General features: G+C 54.5%; 1 long non-coding RNA gene across 1 annotated transcript in view; it reads left to right on the plus strand.

Moving 5' to 3' along the window:
• Positions 1–19,583, plus strand: part of LOC138751852 (uncharacterized) — a 43,000-nt gene that overhangs the window by 932 nt on the left and 22,485 nt on the right. The gene's annotated exons all lie outside the window — the stretch shown is intronic.

Raw genomic sequence — 19,583 nt, forward strand, 5'->3', positions numbered from 1 at the left:
TTCACCACACCCCCCACTCCAAAACACTCTCCATTCACCACACCCCCCACTCCAAAACACTCTCCATTCACCACACCCACCCACTCCAAAACACTCTCCATTCACCACACCCCCCACTCCAAAACACTCTCCATTCACCACACCCCCCCACTCCAAGACACTCTCCATTCACCACACCCCCCACTCCAAAACACTCTCCATTCACCACACCCCCCCACTCCAAAACACTCTCCATTCACCACAACCCACCCACTCCAAAACACTCTCCATTCACCACACCCCCCACTCCAAAACACTCTCCATTCACCACACCTCCCCACTCCAAAACAATCTCCATTACCACAACACCCCCACTCCAAAACACTCTCCATTCACCACACCCCCCCACTCCAAAACACTCTCCATTCACCACACCCACCCACTCCAAAACACTCTCCATTCACCACACCCCCCACTCCAAAACACTCTCCATTCACCACCCCCCCCACTCCAAAACACTCTCCATTCACCACACCCCCCCCACTCCAAAACTCTCCATTCACCACAACCCCCCCACTCCAAAACACTCTCCATTCACCACCCCCCCCCACTCCAAAACACTCTCCATTCACCACACACCCCCCCACTACAAAACACTCTCCATTCACCACACACACCCCCACTCCAAAACACTCTCCATTCACCACACCCCCCCACTCCAAAACACTCTCCATTCACCACACCCCCCACTCCAAAACACTCTCCATTCAAAACACCCCCCCACTCCAAAACACTCTCCATTCACCACACTCCCCCACTCCAAAACACTCTCCATTCACCACCCCCCCCACTCCAAAACACTCTCCATTCACCACCCCCCCCACTCCAAAACACTCTCCATTCACCACACCCCCCCACTCCAAAACACTCTCCATTCACCACACCCCCCCACTCCAAAACACTCTCCATTCACCACACCCCCCCACTCCAAAACACTCTCCATTCACCACACACACCCCCACACTCCAAAACACTCTCCATTCACCACACCCCCCCACTCCAAAACACTCTCCATTCACCACACCCCCCCACTCCAAAACACTCTCCATTCACCACACCCCCCCACTCCAAAACACTCTCCATTCAAAACACCCCCGCACTCCAAAACAATCTCCATTCACCACACACCCCCCCACTCCAAAACACTCCATTCACCACACCCCTCCCACTCCAAAACACTCTGCATTCACCACAACCCCCACTCCAAAACACTCTCCATTCACCACACCCCCCCACTCCAAAACACTCTCCATTCACCACAACCCCCCCACTCCAAAACACTCTCCATTCACCACACCGCCCCCACTCCAAAACACTCTCCATTCACCACAACCCCCCACTCCAAACCACTCTCCATTCACCACACCCCCCCCACGCCAAAACACTCTCCATTCACCACACCCCCCCCACTCCAAAACACTCTCTATTCACCACTCCCCACTTCAAAACACTCTCCATTCACCACACACCCCCACTCCAAAACACTCTCCATTCACCACACTCCCTCCCCCACTCCAAAACACTCTCCATTCACCATACCCCCCCACTCCAAAACACTCTCCGTTCACCACACACCCTCCCCCACTCCAAAACACTCTCCATTCACCACACACCCTCCCCCACTCTAAAACACTCTCCATTCACCACACACACCCCCACACTCCAAAACACTCTCCATTCACCACACACCCTCCCCCACTCCAATACACTCTCCATTCACCACACACCCTCCCCCACTCCAAAACACTCTCCATTCACCACCCCCCCCCACTCCAAAACACTCTCCATTCACCACACCCCCCCACTCCAAAACTCTCCATTCACCACAACCCCCCCACTCCAAAACACTCTCCATTCACCACCCCCCCCACTCCAAAACACTCTCCATTCACCACACACCCCCCCACTCCAAAACACTCTCCATTCACCACCCCCCCCACTCCAAAACACTCTCCATTCACCACACCCCCCCACTCCAAAACTCTCCATTCACCACAACCCCCCCACTCCAAAACACTCTCCATTCACCACCCCCCCCACTCCAAAACACTCTCCATTCACCATACACCCCCCCACTACAAAACACTCTCCATTCACCACACACACCCCCACTCCAAAACACTCTCCATTCACCACACCCCCCCCACTCCAAAACACTCTCCATTCAACACACCCCCCACTCCAATACACTCTCCATTCAAAACACCCCCCCACTCCAAAACACTCTCCATTCACCACACTCCCCCACTCCAAAACACTCTCCATTCTCCACCCCCCCACTCCAAAACACTCTCCATTCACCACCCCCCCCACTCCAAAACACTCTCCATTCACCACACCCCCCCACTCCAAAACACTCTCCATTCACCACACCCCCCCACTCCAAAACACTCTCCATTCACCACACCCCCCCCACTCCAAAACACTCTCCATTCACCACACACACCCCCACACTCCAAAACACTCTCCATTCACCACACCCCCCCACTCCAAAACACTCTCCATTCACCACACCCCCCCACTCCAAAACACTCTCCATTCACCACACCCCCCCACTCCAAAACACTCTCCATTCAAAACACCCCCCCACTCCAAAACACTCTCCATTCACCACACTCCCCCACTCCAAAACACTCTCCATTCACCACACACACCCCCACACTCAAAAACACTCTCCATTCACCACACACCCTCCCCCACTCCAAAACACTCTCCATTCACCACACACCCTCCCCCACTCCAAAACACTCTCCATTCACCACAACCCCCCACTCCAAAACACTCTCCATTCACCACACCCCCCACTCCAAAACACTCTCCATTCACCACACCCCCCCACTCCAAAACACTCTCCATTCACCACAACCCCCCCACTCCAAAACACTCTCCATTCACCACACCCCCCCACTCCAAAACACTCTCCATTCACCACACCTCCCCACTCCAAAACAATCTCCATTACCACAACACCCCCACTCCAAACACTCTCCATTCACCACACCCCCCCACTCCAAAACACTCTCCATTCACCACACCCACCCACTCCAAAACACTCTCCATTCACCACACCCCCCCACTCCAAAACACTCTCCATTCACCACACACCCCCCCACTCCAAAACACTCTCCATACACCACCCCTCCCACTCCAAAACACTCTCCATTCACCACACCCCCCCCACTCCAAAACTCTCCATTCACCACAACCCCCCACTCCAAAACACTCTCCATTCACCACCCCCCCCCACTCCAAAACACTCTCCATTCACCACACACCCCCCCACTACAAAACACTCTCCATTCACCACACACACCCCCACTCCAAAACACTCTCCATTCACCACACCCCCCCCACTCCAAAACACTCTCCATTCACCACACCCCCCACTCCAAAACACTCTCCATTCAAAACACCCCCCCACTCCAAAACACTCTCCATTCACCACACTCCCCCACTCCAAAACACTCTCCATTCACCACCCCTCCCACTCCAAAACACTCTCCATTCACCACCCCCCCCACTCCAAAACACTCTCCATTCACCACACCCCCCCCACTCCAAAACACTCTCCATTCACCACAACCCCCCACTCCAAAACACTCTCCATTCACCACACCCCCCCACTCCAAAACACTCTCCATTCACCACACACACCCCCACTCTCCAAAACACTCTCCATTCACCACACCCCCCCACTCCAAAACACTCTCCATTCACCACACCCCCCCACTCCAAAACACTCTCCATTCACCACACCCCCCCACTCCAAAACACTCTCCATTCAAAACACCCCCCCACTCCAAAACACTCTCCATTCACCACACTCCCCCACTCCAAAACACTCTCCATTCACCACACACACCCCCACACTCAAAACACTCTCCATTCACCACACACCCTCCCCCACTCCAAAACACTCTCCATTCACCACACACCCTCCCCCACTCCAAAACACTCTCCATTCACCACAACCCCCCACTCCAAAACACTCTCCATTCACCACAACCCCCCCACTCCCAAAACACTCTCCATTCACCACACACCCTCCCCCACTCCAAAACACTCTCCATTCACCACACCCCCCACTCCATAACACTCTCCATTCACCACACTCCACCACTCCAAAACACTCTCCATTCACCACACCCCCCCACTCCAAAACACTCTCCATTCACCACACCCCCCCACTCCAAAACACTCTCCATTCACCACACACACCCCCACACTCCAAAACACTCTTCATTCACCACACACCCTCCCCCACTCCAAAACACTCTCCATTCACCACAACCCCCCACTCCAAAACACTCTCCATTCACCACAACCCCCCCACTCCAAAACACTCTCCATTCACCACAACCCCCCCACTCTAAAACACTCTCCATTCACCACACCCCCCCAGTCCAAAACACTCTCCATTCACCACACCCCCCCACTCCAAAACACTCTCCATTTACCACCCCCCACTCCAAAACACTCTCCATTCACCACACACCCCCACTCCAAATCACTCTCCATTCACCACACACCCTCCCCCACTCCAAAACACTCTCCATTCACCATACCCCCCCCACTCCAAAACACTCTCCATTCACCGCACACCCTCCCCCACTCCAAAACACTCTCCATTCACCACAACCCCCCCACTCCAAAACACTCTCCATTCACCACACACCCTCCCCCACTCCAAAACACTCTCCATTCACCACACCCCCCCACTCCAAAACACTCTCCATTCACCACACACAGCCCTCCCACTCCAATACACTCTCCATTCACCACAACCCCCCCACTCCAAAGCACTCTCCATTCACCACACCCCCCCCACTCCAAAACACTCTCCATTCACCACACACCCCCACTCTAAAACACTCTCTATTCACCACACTCCCCCACTCCAAAACACTCTCCATTCACCACAATCCCCCACTCCAAAACACTCTCCATTCACCACACCCCCCACTCCAAAACACTCTCCATTCACCACACCCCCCCACTCCAAAACACTCTCCATTCACCACACTCCCCCACTCCAAAACACTCACCATTCACCACACCCCCCCACTCCAAAACACTCTCCATTCACCACAACCCCCCCCACTCCAAAACACTCTCCATTCACCACACCCCCACCACTCCAAAACACTCTCCTTTCACCACACCCCCCACTCCAAAACACTCTCCATTCACCACACCTCCCCACTCCAAAACAATCTCCATTACCACAACACCCCCACTCCAAAACACTCTCCATTCACCACACCCCCCCACTCCAAACCACTCTCCATTCACCACAACCACCCCACTCCAAAACACTCTCCATTCACCACAACCCCCCCACTCCAAAACACTCTCCATTCACCACACCCCCGCACTCCAAAACAATCTCCATTCACCACACACCCCCCCACTCCAAAACACTCCATTCACCACACCCCCCCACTCCAAAACACTCTCCATTCACCACACCCCCCCACTCCAAAATACTCTCGATTCACCACACCCCCCCACTCCAAAACACTCTCCATTCACCACACCCCCCCACTCCAAAACACTCTCCATTCACCACAACCCCCCCACTCCAAAACACTCTCCATTCACCACACCGCTCCCACTCCAAAGGACTCTCCATTCACCACAACCCCCCACTCCAAAACACTCTCCATTCACCACACCCCCCCCACACCAAAACACTCTCCATTCACCACTCCCCACTTCAAAACACTCTCCATTCACCACACACCCCCACTCCAAAACACTCTCCATTCACCACACACCCTCCCCCACTCCAAAACGCTCTCCATTCACCATACCCCCCCCACTCCAAAACACTCTCCATTCACCACACAACCTCCCCCACTCCAAAACACTCTCCATTCACCACAACCCCCCCACTCCAAAACACTCTCCATTCACCACACACCCTCCCCACTCCAAAACACTCTCCATTCACCACACACACCCCCCACACTCCAAAACACTCTCCATTCACCACACACCCCGCCCACTCCAATACACTCTCCATTCACCACAACCCCCCCACTCCAAAACACTCTCCATTCACCACAACCCCCCACTCCAAAACACTCTCCATTCACCACAACCCCCCCACTCCAAAACACTCTCCATTCACCACAACCCCCCCACTCCAAACACCCCATTCACCACACCCCCCACTCCAAAACACTCCATTCACCACACACCCCCACTCCAAAACACTCTCCATTCACCACAACCCCCCCACTCCAAAACACTCTCCATTCCCCACACCCCCCACCAAACACTCCCATCACCACACCCCCCAACCCAAAACACTCTCCATTCACCACAACCCCCCCACTCCAAAACACTCTCCATTACCACACCCCCCCACTCCAAACACTCTCCATTCACCACACCCCCCCACTCCAAAACACTCTCCATTCACCACACCCCCCCACTCCAAAACACTCTCCATTCACCACACCACCCCACTCCAAAACACTCTCCATTCACCACAACCCCCCACTCCAAAACACTCTCCATTCACCACATCCCCCCACTCCAAAACACTCTCCATTCACCACACCCCCCCCACTCCAAAACACTCTCCATTCACCACACCCCACCACACCAAAACACTCTCCATTCACCACACACCCCCCACCCAAAACACTCCATCACCACCCCCCACTCCAAACACACTCCATTCACCACACCCCCCACTCCAAAACACTCTCCATTCACCACACCCCCCCCACTCCAAAACACTCTCAATCACCACCCCACTCAAAACACTCCCATCACCCACACACACCCCCACTCCAAAACACTCTCCATTCACACAACCCCCCCCACTCCAAAACACTCTCCATTCACACAACCCCCCCCACCCAAACACCCCCATTCACCACACCCCCCCACACCAAAACACTCTCCATTCACCACAACCCCCCCACTCCAAAACACTCTCCATTCACCACAACCCCCCCACTCCAAAACACTCTCCATTCACCACACCCCCCCACTCCTAAACACTCTCCATTCACCACACACCCCCCACTCCAAACACTCTCCATTCACCACACCCCCCCCACTCCAACACCAACACCACAACCCCCCCCCACACCCAAAACACTCTCCATTCACCACAACCCCCCCCCACCCAAACACCCCATCACCACACCCCCCCACTCCAAACACTCTCCAACCCCACCCCCCACTCCAAAACACTCTCCATCACCACACCCCCCACTCCAAAACAATCACCATTACCACAACACCCCCACTCCAAAACACCTCTCCACCCACACCCCCCACTCCAAAACACTCTCCATTCACCACAACCCCCCCACTCCAAAACACCCTCCATTCACCACAACCCCCCCACTCCAAAACACTCTCCATTCACCACACCCCCCACTCCAAAACAATCTCCATTCACCACACACCCCCCCACTCCAAAACACTCCATTCACCACACCCCCCCACTCCAAAACACTCTCCATTCACCACAACCCCCCACTCCAAAACACTCTCCATTCACCACACCCCCCCACTCCAAAACACTCTCCATTCACCACAACCCCCCACTCCAACACCCCAACACCACACCCCCCCCCCCCAACACCCCATCACCCCCACCCCCCCACCCAACACTCTCCACACCACACCGCCCCCACTCCAAAACACTCTCCATTCACCACAACCCCCCACTCCAAACCACTCTCCATTCACCACACCCCCCCACGCCAAAACACTCTCCATTCACCACACCCCCCCCACTCCAAAACACTCTCTATTCACCACTCCCCACTTCAAAACACTCTCCATTCACCACACACCCCCCACTCCAAAACACTCTCCATTCACCACACTCCCCCCCACTCCAAAACACTCTCCATTCACCATACCCCCCCACTCCAAAACACTCTCCGTTCACCACACACCCTCCCCCACTCCAATACACTCTCCATTCACCACACACCCTCCCCCACTCCAAAACACTCTCCATTCACCACAACCCCCCACTCCAAAACACTCTCCATTCACCACAACCCCCCCACTCCAAAACACTCTCCATTCACCACAACCCCCCCACTCCAAAACACTCTCCATTCACCACAACCCCCCCACTCCAAAACACTCCATTCACCACAACCCCCCACTCCAAAACACTCTCCATTCACCACATCCCCCCCACTCCAAAACACTCTCCATTCACCACACACCCCCCACTCAAAAACACTCCATTCACCACCCCCCCCACTCCAAAACACTCTCCATTCACCAAACCCCCCCACTCCAAAGCACTCTCCAGTCACATCACCCCCCCCACTCCAAAACACTCTCCATTCACCACACACCCCCCACTCCAAAACACTCTCCATTCACCACAACCACCCCACTCCAAAACACTCTCCATTCACCACACCTCCCCCACTCCAAAACACTCTCCATTCACCACAACCCCCCCACTCTAAAACACTCTCCATTCACCACACACCCCCCACTCCAAAACACTCTCCATTCACCACACCAACCCCACTCCAACACTCTCCATTCACCACAACCCCCCCACTCCAAAACACTCTCCATTCACCACAACCCCCCCACTCCACACTCTCCATTCACCACAACACCCCCACTCCAAAACACTCTCCATTCACCACACTCCCCCACTCCAAAACACTCTCCATTCACCCCCCACTCCAAAACACTCTCCATTCACCACACACCCCCACTCCAAAACACTCTCCATTCACCACACTCCCTCCCCCACTCCAAAACACTCTCCATTCACCATACCCCCTACTCCAAAACACTCTCCATTCACCACAACCCCCCCCACTCCAAAACACTCTCCATTCACCACACCCACCCACTCCAAACACTCCATTCACCACACCCCCCCCACTCCAAAACACTCCATTCACCACAACCCCCCACTCCAAAACACTCTCCATTCACCACACACCCTCCCCCACTCCAAAACACTCTCCAGTCACCACACACAACCCCCCCACTCCAAAACACTCTCCATTCACCACAACCCCCCCACTCCCAAACACTCTCCATTCACCACACCCCCCCACTCCAAAACACTCTCCATTCACCACACCCCCCCCCACTCCAAAACACTCTCTATTCACCACACCCCCCACTCCAAAACACTCTCCATTCATCACACCCCCCCACTCCAAAACACTCTCCATTCACCCACACCCCCCCCACTCTAAAACACTCTCCATTCACCCCCCCCACTCCAAAACACTCGCCATTCACCACACCCACCCCACTCCAAAACATTCTCCATTCACCACACCCCCCCCACTCCAAAACACTCTCCATTCACCACACCCCACCACTCCAAAACACTCTCCATTCACCACAACCCCCCCACACCAAAACACTCTCCATTCACCACACCCCCCCACTCCAAAACACTCTCCATTCACCACACCCCACCACTCCAAAACACTCTCCATTCACCACACACCCCCCACTCCAAAACACTCCATTCACCACCCCCCACTCCAAAACACTCTCCATTCACCACACCCCCCCACTCCAAAACACTCTCCATTCACCACACCCCCCCCACTCCAAAACACTCTCTATTCACCACTCCCCACTTCAAAACACTCTCCATTCACCACACACACCCCCACACTCCAAAACACTCTCCATTCACCACACACCCTCCCCACTCCAAAACACTCTCCATTCATCACAACCCCCCCACTCCAAAACACTCTCCATTCACAACAACCCCCCCCCACACCAAAACACTCTCCATTCACCACAACCCCCCACTCCAAAACACTCTCCATTCACCACAACCCCCCCACTCCAAAACACTCTCCATTCACCACACCCCCCCACTCCAAAACACTCTCCATTCACCACACCCCCCCACTCCAAACACTCTCCATTCACCACACCCCCCCCACTCCAAAACACTCTCCATTCACCACACCCCCCCACTCCAAAACACTCTCCATTCACCACAACCCCCCCCACTCCAAAACACTCTCCATTCACCACACCCCCACCACTCCAAAACACTCTCCTTTCACCACACCCCCCACTCCAAAACACTCTCCATTCACCACACCTCCCCACTCCAAAACAATCTCCATTACCACAACACCCCCACTCCAAAACACTCTCCATTCACCACACCCCCCCACTCTAAAACACTCTCCATTCACCACAACCCCCCCACTCCAAAACACCCTCCATTCACCACAACCCCCCTACTCCAAAACACTCTCCATTCACCACACCCCCGCACTCCAAAACAATCTCCATTCACCACACACCCCCCCACTCCAAAACACTCCATTCACCACACCCCTCCCACTCCAAAACACTCTGCATTCACCACAACCCCCACTCCAAAACACTCTCCATTCACCACACCCCCCCACTCCAAAACACTCTCCATTCACCACAACCCCCCCACTCCAAAACACTCTCCATTCACCACACCGCCCCCACTCCAAAACACTCTCCATTCACCACAACCCCCCACTCCAAACCACTCTCCATTCACCACACCCCCCCACGCCAAAACACTCTCCATTCACCACACCCCCCCCACTCCAAAACACTCTCTATTCACCACTCCCCACTTCAAAACACTCTCCATTCACCACACACCCCCACTCCAAAACACTCTCCATTCACCACACTCCCTCCCCCACTCCAAAACACTCTCCATTCACCATACCCCCCCACTCCAAAACACTCTCCGTTCACCACACACCCTCCCCCACTCCAAAACACTCTCCATTCACCACACACTCTCCCCCACTCTAAAACACTCTCCATTCACCACACACACCCCCACACTCCAAAACACTCTCCATTCACCACACACCCTCCCCCACTCCAGTACACTCTCCATTCACCACACACCCTCCCCCACTCCAAAACACTCTCCATTCACCACCCCCCCCCACTCCAAAACACTCTCCATTCACCACACCCCCCCACTCCAAAACTCTCCATTCACCACAACCCCCCCACTCCAAAACACTCTCCATTCACCACCCCCCCCACTCCAAAACACTCTCCATTCACCACACACCCCCCCACTCCAAAACACTCTCCATTCACCATCCCCCCCACTCCAAAACACTCTCCATTCACCACACACACCCCCACTCCAAAACACTCTCCATTCACCACACCCCCCCACTCCAAAACACTCTCCATTCACCACACCCCCCACTCCAAAACACTCTCCATTCAAAACACCCCCCCACTCCAAAACACTCTCCATTCACCACACTCCCCCACTCCAAAACACTCTCCATTCACCACCCCTCCCACTCCAAAACACTCTCCATTCACCACCCCCCCCACTCCAAAACACTCTCCATTCACCACACCCCCCCCACTCCAAAACACTCTCCATTCACCACAACCCCCCACTCCAAAACACTCTCCATTCACCACACCCCCCCACTCCAAAACACTCTCCATTCACCACACACACCCCCACACTCCAAAACACTCTCCATTCACCACACCCCCCCACTCCAAAACACTCTCCATTCACCACACCCCCCCACTCCAAAACACTCTCCATTCACCACACCCCCCCACTCCAAAACACTCTCCATTCAAAACACCCCCCCACTCCAAAACACTCTCCATTCACCACACTCCCCCACTCCAAAACACTCTCCATTCACCACACACACCCCCACACTCAAAAACACTCTCCATTCACCACACACCCTCCCCCACTCCAAAACACTCTCCATTCACCACACACCCTCCCCCACTCCAAAACACTCTCCATTCACCACAACCCCCCACTCCAAAACACTCTCCATTCACCACAACCCCCCCACTCCAAAACACTCTCCATTCACCACACACCCTCCCCCACTCCAAAACACTCTCCATTCACCACACCCCCCCACTCCATAACACTCTCCATTCACCACACTCCACCACTCCAAAACACTCTCCATTCACCACACCCCCCCACTCCAAAACACTCTCCATTCACCACACCCCCCACTCCAAAACACTCTCCATTCACCACACACACCCCCACACTCCAAAACACTCTTCATTCACCACACACCCTCCCCCACTCCAAAACACTCTCCATTCACCACAACCCCCCACTCCAAAACACTCTCCATTCACCACAACCCCCCCACTCCAAAACACTCTCCATTCACCACAACCCCCCCACTCTAAAACACTCTCCATTCACCACACCCCCCCAGTCCAAAACACTCTCCATTCACCACACCCCCCCACTCCAAAACACTCTCCATTTACCACCCCCCACTCCAAAACACTCTCCATTCACCACACACCCCCACTCCAAATCACTCTCCATTCACCACACACCCTCCCCCACTCCAAAACACTCTCCATTCACCACACACACCCCCACACTCCAAAACACTCTCCATTCACCGCACACCCTCCCCCACTCCAAAACACTCTCCATTCACCACAACCCCCCCACTCCAAAACACTCTCCATTCACCACACACCCTCCCCCACTCCAAAACACTCTCCATTCACCACACCCCCCCACTCCAAAACACTCTCCATTCACCACACACAGCCCTCCCACTCCAATACACTCTCCATTCACCACAACCCCCCCACTCCAAAGCACTCTCCATTCACCACACCCCCCCACTCCAAAACACTCTCCATTCACCACACACCCCCACTCTAAAACACTCTCTATTCACCACACTCCCCCACTCCAAAACACTCTCCATTCACCACACCCCCCCACTCCAAAACACTCTCCATTCACCACACCCCCCACTCCAAAACACTCTCCATTCACCACACCCCCCCACTCCAAAACACTCTCCATTCACCACACTCCCCCACTCCAAAACACTCACCATTCACCACACCCCCCCACTCCAAAACACTCTCCATTCACCACAACCCCCCCCACTCCAAAACACTCTCCATTCACCACACCCCCACCACTCCAAAACACTCTCCTTTCACCACACCCCCCACTCCAAAACACTCTCCATTCACCACACCTCCCCACTCCAAAACAATCTCCATTACCACAACACCCCCACTCCAAAACACTCTCCATTCACCACACCCCCCCACTCCAAACCACTCTCCATTCACCACAACCACCCCACTCCAAAACACTCTCCATTCACCACAACCCCCCCACTCCAAAACACTCTCCATTCACCACACCCCCGCACTCCAAAACAATCTCCATTCACCACACACCCCCCCACTCCAAAACACTCCATTCACCACACCCCCCCACTCCAAAACACTCTCCATTCACCACACCCCCCCACTCCAAAATACTCTCGATTCACCACACCCCCCACTCCAAAACACTCTCCATTCACCACACCCCCCCACTCCAAAACACTCTCCATTCACCACAACCCCCCCACTCCAAACACTCTCCATTCACCACACCGCTCCCACTCCAAAGCACTCTCCATTCACCACACCCCCCCACTCCAAAACACTCTCCATTCACCACACACACCCCCACACTCCAAAACACTCTCCATTCACCACACACCCCCACTCCAAAACACTCTCCATTCACCACACACCCTCCCCCACTCCAAAACGCTCTCCATTCACCATACCCCCCCACTCCAAAACACTCTCCATTCACCACACAACCTCCCCCACTCCAAAACACTCTCCATTCACCACAACCCCCCCACTCCAAACCACTCTCCATTCACCACACACCCTGCCCCACTCCAAAACACTCTCCATTCACCACACACACCCCCACACTCCAAAACACTCTCCATTCACCACACACCCTCGCCCACTCCAATACACTCTCCATTCACCACAACCCCCCCACTCCAAAACACTCTCCATTCACCACAAACCCCCACTCCAAAACACTCTCCATTCACCACAACCCCCCACTCCAAAACACTCTCCATTCACCACAACCCCCCCACTCCAAAACACTCTCCATTCACCACACCCCCCCACTCCAAAACACTCCATTCACCACACACCCCCACTCCAAAACACTCTCCATTCACCACAACCCCCCCACTCCAAAACACTCTCCATTCACCACAACCCCCCACTCCAAAACACTCTCCATTCACCACAACCCCCCAACTCCAAAACACTCTCCATTCACCACAACCCCCCCACTCCAAAACACTCTCCATTTACCACACCCCCCCACTCCAAAACACTCTCCATTCACCACACCCCCCCACTCCAAAACACTCTCCATTCACCACACCCCCCCACTCCAAAACACTCTCCATTCACCACAACCCCCCACTCCAAAAAACTCTCCATTCACCACACCACCCCACTCCAAAACACTCTCCATTCACCACAACCCCCCACTCCAAAACACTCTCCATTCACCACATCCCCCCACTCCAAAACACTCTCCATTCACCACACCCCCCCCACTCCAAAACACTCTCCATTCACCACACCCCACCACTCCAAAACACTCTCCATTCACCACACACCCCCCACTCCAAAACACTCCATTCACCACCCCCCACTCCAAAACACTCTCCATTCACCACACCCCCCCACTCCAAAACACTCTCCATTCACCACACCCCCCCCACTCCAAAACACTCTCTATTCACCACTCTCCACTTCAAAACACTCTCCATTCACCACACACACCCCCACACTCCAAAACACTCTCCATTCATCACAACCCCCCCCACTCCAAAACACTCTCCATTCACAACAAACCCCCCCACACCAAAACACTCTCCATTCACCACAACCCCCCACTCCAAAACACTCTCCATTCACCACAACCCCCCCACTCCAAAACACTCTCCATTCACCACACCCCCCCACTCCAAAACACTCTCCATTCACCACACCCCCCACTCCAAACACTCTCCATTCACCACACCCCCCCACTCCAAAACACTCTCCATTCACCACACCCCCCCACTCCAAAACACTCTCCATTCACCACAACCCCCCCCACTCCAAAACACTCTCCATTCACCACACCCCCACACTCCAAAACACTCTCCTTTCACCACACCCCCCACTCCAAAACACTCTCCATTCACCACACCTCCCCACTCCAAAACAATCTCCATTACCACAACACCCCCACTCCAAAACACTCTCCATTCACCACACCCCCCACTCCAAAACACTCTCCATTCACCACAACCCCCCCACTCCAAAACACCCTCCATTCACCACAACCCCCCCACTCAACTCCAAAACACTCTCCATTCACCACACCCCCGCACTCCAAAACAATCTCCATTCACCACACACCCCCCCACTCCAAAACACTCCATTCACCACACCCCTCCCACTCCAAAACACTCTCCATTCACCACAACCCCCACTCCAAAACACTCTCCATTCACCACACCCCCCACTCCAAAACACTCTCCATTCACCACAACCCCCCCACTCCAAAACACTCTCCATTCACCACACCGCCCCCACTCCAAAACACTCTCCATTCACCACAACCCCCCACTCCAAACCACTCTCCATTCACCACACCCCCCCACGCCAAAACACTCTCCATTCACCACACCCCCCCCACTCCAAAACACTCTCTATTCACCACTCCCCACTTCAAAACACTCTCCATTCACCACACACCCCCACTCCAAAACACTCTCCATTCACCACACTCCCTCCCCCACTCCAAAACACTCTCCATTCACCATACCCCCCCACTCCAAAACACTCTCCGTTCACCACACACCCTCCCCCACTCCAAAACACTCTCCATTCACCACACACCCTCTCCCACTCTAAAACACTCTCCATTCACCACACACACCCCCACACTCCAAAACACTCTCCATTCACCACACACCCTCCCCCACTCCAATACACTCTCCATTCACCACACACCCTCCCCCACTCCAAAACACTCTCCATTCACCACAACCCCCCACTCCAAAACACTCTCCATTCACCACAACCCCCCCACTCCAAAACACTCTCCATTCACCACAACCCCCCCACTCCAAAACACTCTCCATTCACCACAACCCCCCCACTCCAAAACACTCCATTCACCACAACCCCCCACTCCAAAACACTCTCCATTCACCACATCCCCCCCACTCCAAAACACTCTCCATTCACCACACACCCCCCACTCAAAAACACTCCATTCACCACCCCCCACTCCAAAACACTCTCCATTCACCAAACCCCCCCACTCCAAAGCACTCTCCAGTCACATCACCCCCCCCACTCCAAAACACTCTCCATTCACCACACACCCCCACTCCAAAACACTCTCCATTCACCACAACCACCCCACTCCAAAACACTCTCCATTCACCACACCTCCCCCACTCCAAAACACTCTCCATTCACCACAACCCCCCCACTCTAAAACACTCTCCATTCACCACACACCCCCCACTCCAAAACACTCTCCATTCACCACACCAACCCCACTCCAACACTCTCCATTCACCACAACCCCCCCACTCCAAAACACTCTCCATTCACCACAACCCCCCCACTCCACACTCTCCATTCACCACAACACCCCCACTCCAAAACACTCTCCATTCACCACACTCCCCCACTCCAAAACACTCTCCATTCACCCCCCACTCCAAAACACTCTCCATTCACCACACACCCCCACTCCAAAACACTCTCCATTCACCACACTCCCTCCCCCACTCCAAAACACTCTCGATTCACCATACCCCCTACTCCAAAACACTCTCCATTCACCACAACCCCCCCCACTCCAAAACACTCTCCATTCACCACACCCACCCACTCCAAAACACTCCATTCACCACACCCCCCCACTCCAAAACACTCCATTCACCACAACCCCCCCACTCCAAAACACTCTCCATTCACCACACACCCTCCCCCACTCCAAAACACTCTCCAGTCACCACACACAACCCCCCCACTCCAAAACACTCTCCATTCACCACAACCCCCCCACTCCAAAACACTCTCCATTCACCACACCCCCCCACTCCAAAACACTCTCCATTCACCACACCCCCCCACTCCAAAACACTCCCTATTCACCACACCCCCCCACTCCAAAACACTCTCCATTCATCACACCCCCCACTCCAAAACACTCTCCATTCACCACACCCCCCCACTCCAAAACACTCTCCATTCACCCCCCCACTCCAAAACACTCGCCATTCACCACACCCACCCCACTCCAAAACATTCTCCATTCACCACACCCCCCCACTCCAAAACACTCTCCATTCACCACACCCCACCACTCCAAAACACTCTCCATTCACCACAACCCCCCCACACCAAAACACTCTCCATTCACCACACCCCCCCACTCCAAAACACTCTCCATTCACCACACCCCACCACTCCAAAACACTCTCCATTCACCACACACCCCCCACTCCAAAACACTCCATTCACCACCCCCCACTCCAAAACACTCTCCATTCACCACACCCCCCCACTCCAAAACACTCTCCATTCACCACACCCCCCCACTCCAAAACACTCTCTATTCACCACTCCCCACTTCAAAACACTCTCCATTCACCACACACACCCCCACACTCCAAAACACTCTCCATTCACCACACACCCTCCCCACTCCAAAACACTCTCCATTCATCACAACCCCCCCACTCCAAAACACTCTCCATTCACAACAACCCCCCCCACACCAAAACACTCTCCATTCACCACAACCCCCCACTCCAAAACACTCTCCATTCACCACAACCCCCCCACTCCAAAACACTCTCCATTCACCACACCCCCCCACTCCAAAACACTCTCCATTCACCACACCCCCCCACTCCAAACACTCTCCATTCACCACACCCCCCCACTCCAAAACACTCTCCATTCACCACACCCCCCCACTCCAAAACACTCTCCATTCACCACAACCCCCCCCACTCCAAAACACTCTCCATTCACCACACCCCCACCACTCCAAAACACTCTCCTTTCACCACACCCCCCACTCCAAAACACTCTCCATTCACCACACCTCCCCACTCCAAAACAATCTCCATTACCACAACACCCCCACTCCAAAACACTCTCCATTCACCACACCCCCCCACTCTAAAACACTCTCCATTCACCACAACCCCCCCACTCCAAAACACCCTCCATTCACCACAACCCCCCTACTCCAAAACACTCTCCATTCACCACACCCCCGCACTCCAAAACAATCTCCATTCACCACACACACCCCCACTCCAAAACACTCCATTCACCACACCCCTCCCACTCCAAAACTCTCTGCATTCACCACAACCCCCACTCCAAAACACTCTCCATTCACCACACCCCCCCACTCCAAAACACTCTCCATTCACCACAACCCCCCCACTCCAAAACACTCTCCATTCACCACACCGCCCCCACTCCAAAACACTCTCCATTCACCACAACCCCCCACTCCAAACCACTCTCCATTCACCACACCCCCCCACGCCAAAACACTCTCCATTCACCACACCCCCCCCACTCCAAAACACTCTCTATTCACCACTCCCCACTTCAAAACACTCTCCATTCACCACACACCCCCACTCCAAAACACTCTCCATTCACCACACTCCCTCCCCCACTCCAAAACACTCTCCATTCACCATACCCCCCCACTCCAAAACACTCTCCGTTCACCACACACCCTCCCCCACTCCAAAACACTCTCCATTCACCACACACCCTCCCCCACTCTAAAACACTCTCCATTCACCACACACACCCCCACACTCCAAAACACTCTCCATTCACCACACACCCTCCCCCACTCCAGTACACTCTCCATTCACCACACACCCTCCCCCACTCCAAAACACTCTCCATTCACCACCACCCCCACTCCAAAACACTCTCCATTCACCACACCCCCCCACTCCAAAACTCTCCATTCACCACAACCCCCCCACTCCAAAACACTCTCCATTCACCACCCCCCCCACTCCAAAACACTCTCCATTCACCACACACCCCCCCACTCCAAAACACTCTCCATTCACTACCCCCCCCACTCCAAAACACTCTCCATTCACCACACCCCCCCACTCCAAAACTCTCCATTCACCACAACCCCCCCACTCCAAAACACTCTCCATTCACCACCCCCCCACTCCAAAACACTCTCCATTCACCACACACCCCCCCACTACAAAACACTCTCCATTCACCACACACACCCCCACTCCAAAACACTCTTCATTCACCACACCCCCCCCACTCCAAAACACTCTCCATTCACCACACCCCCCACTCCAATACACTCTCCATTCAAAACACCCCCCCACTCCAAAACACTCTCCATTCACCACACTCCCCCACTCCAAAACACTCTCCATTCACCACCCCCCCCACTCCAAAACACTCTCCATTCACCACCCCCCCCACTCCAAAACACTCTCCATTCACCACACCCCCCCACTCCAAAACACTCTCCATTCACCACACCCCCCCAATCCAAAACACTCTCCATTCACCACACCCCCCACTCCAAAACACTCTCCATTCACCACACACACCCCCACACTCCAAAACACTCTCCATTC

This window comes from Narcine bancroftii, chromosome 1 (genome assembly GCF_036971445.1).
Source record: "Narcine bancroftii isolate sNarBan1 chromosome 1, sNarBan1.hap1, whole genome shotgun sequence".
Taxonomy (NCBI): Eukaryota; Metazoa; Chordata; class Chondrichthyes; order Torpediniformes; family Narcinidae; genus Narcine; species Narcine bancroftii.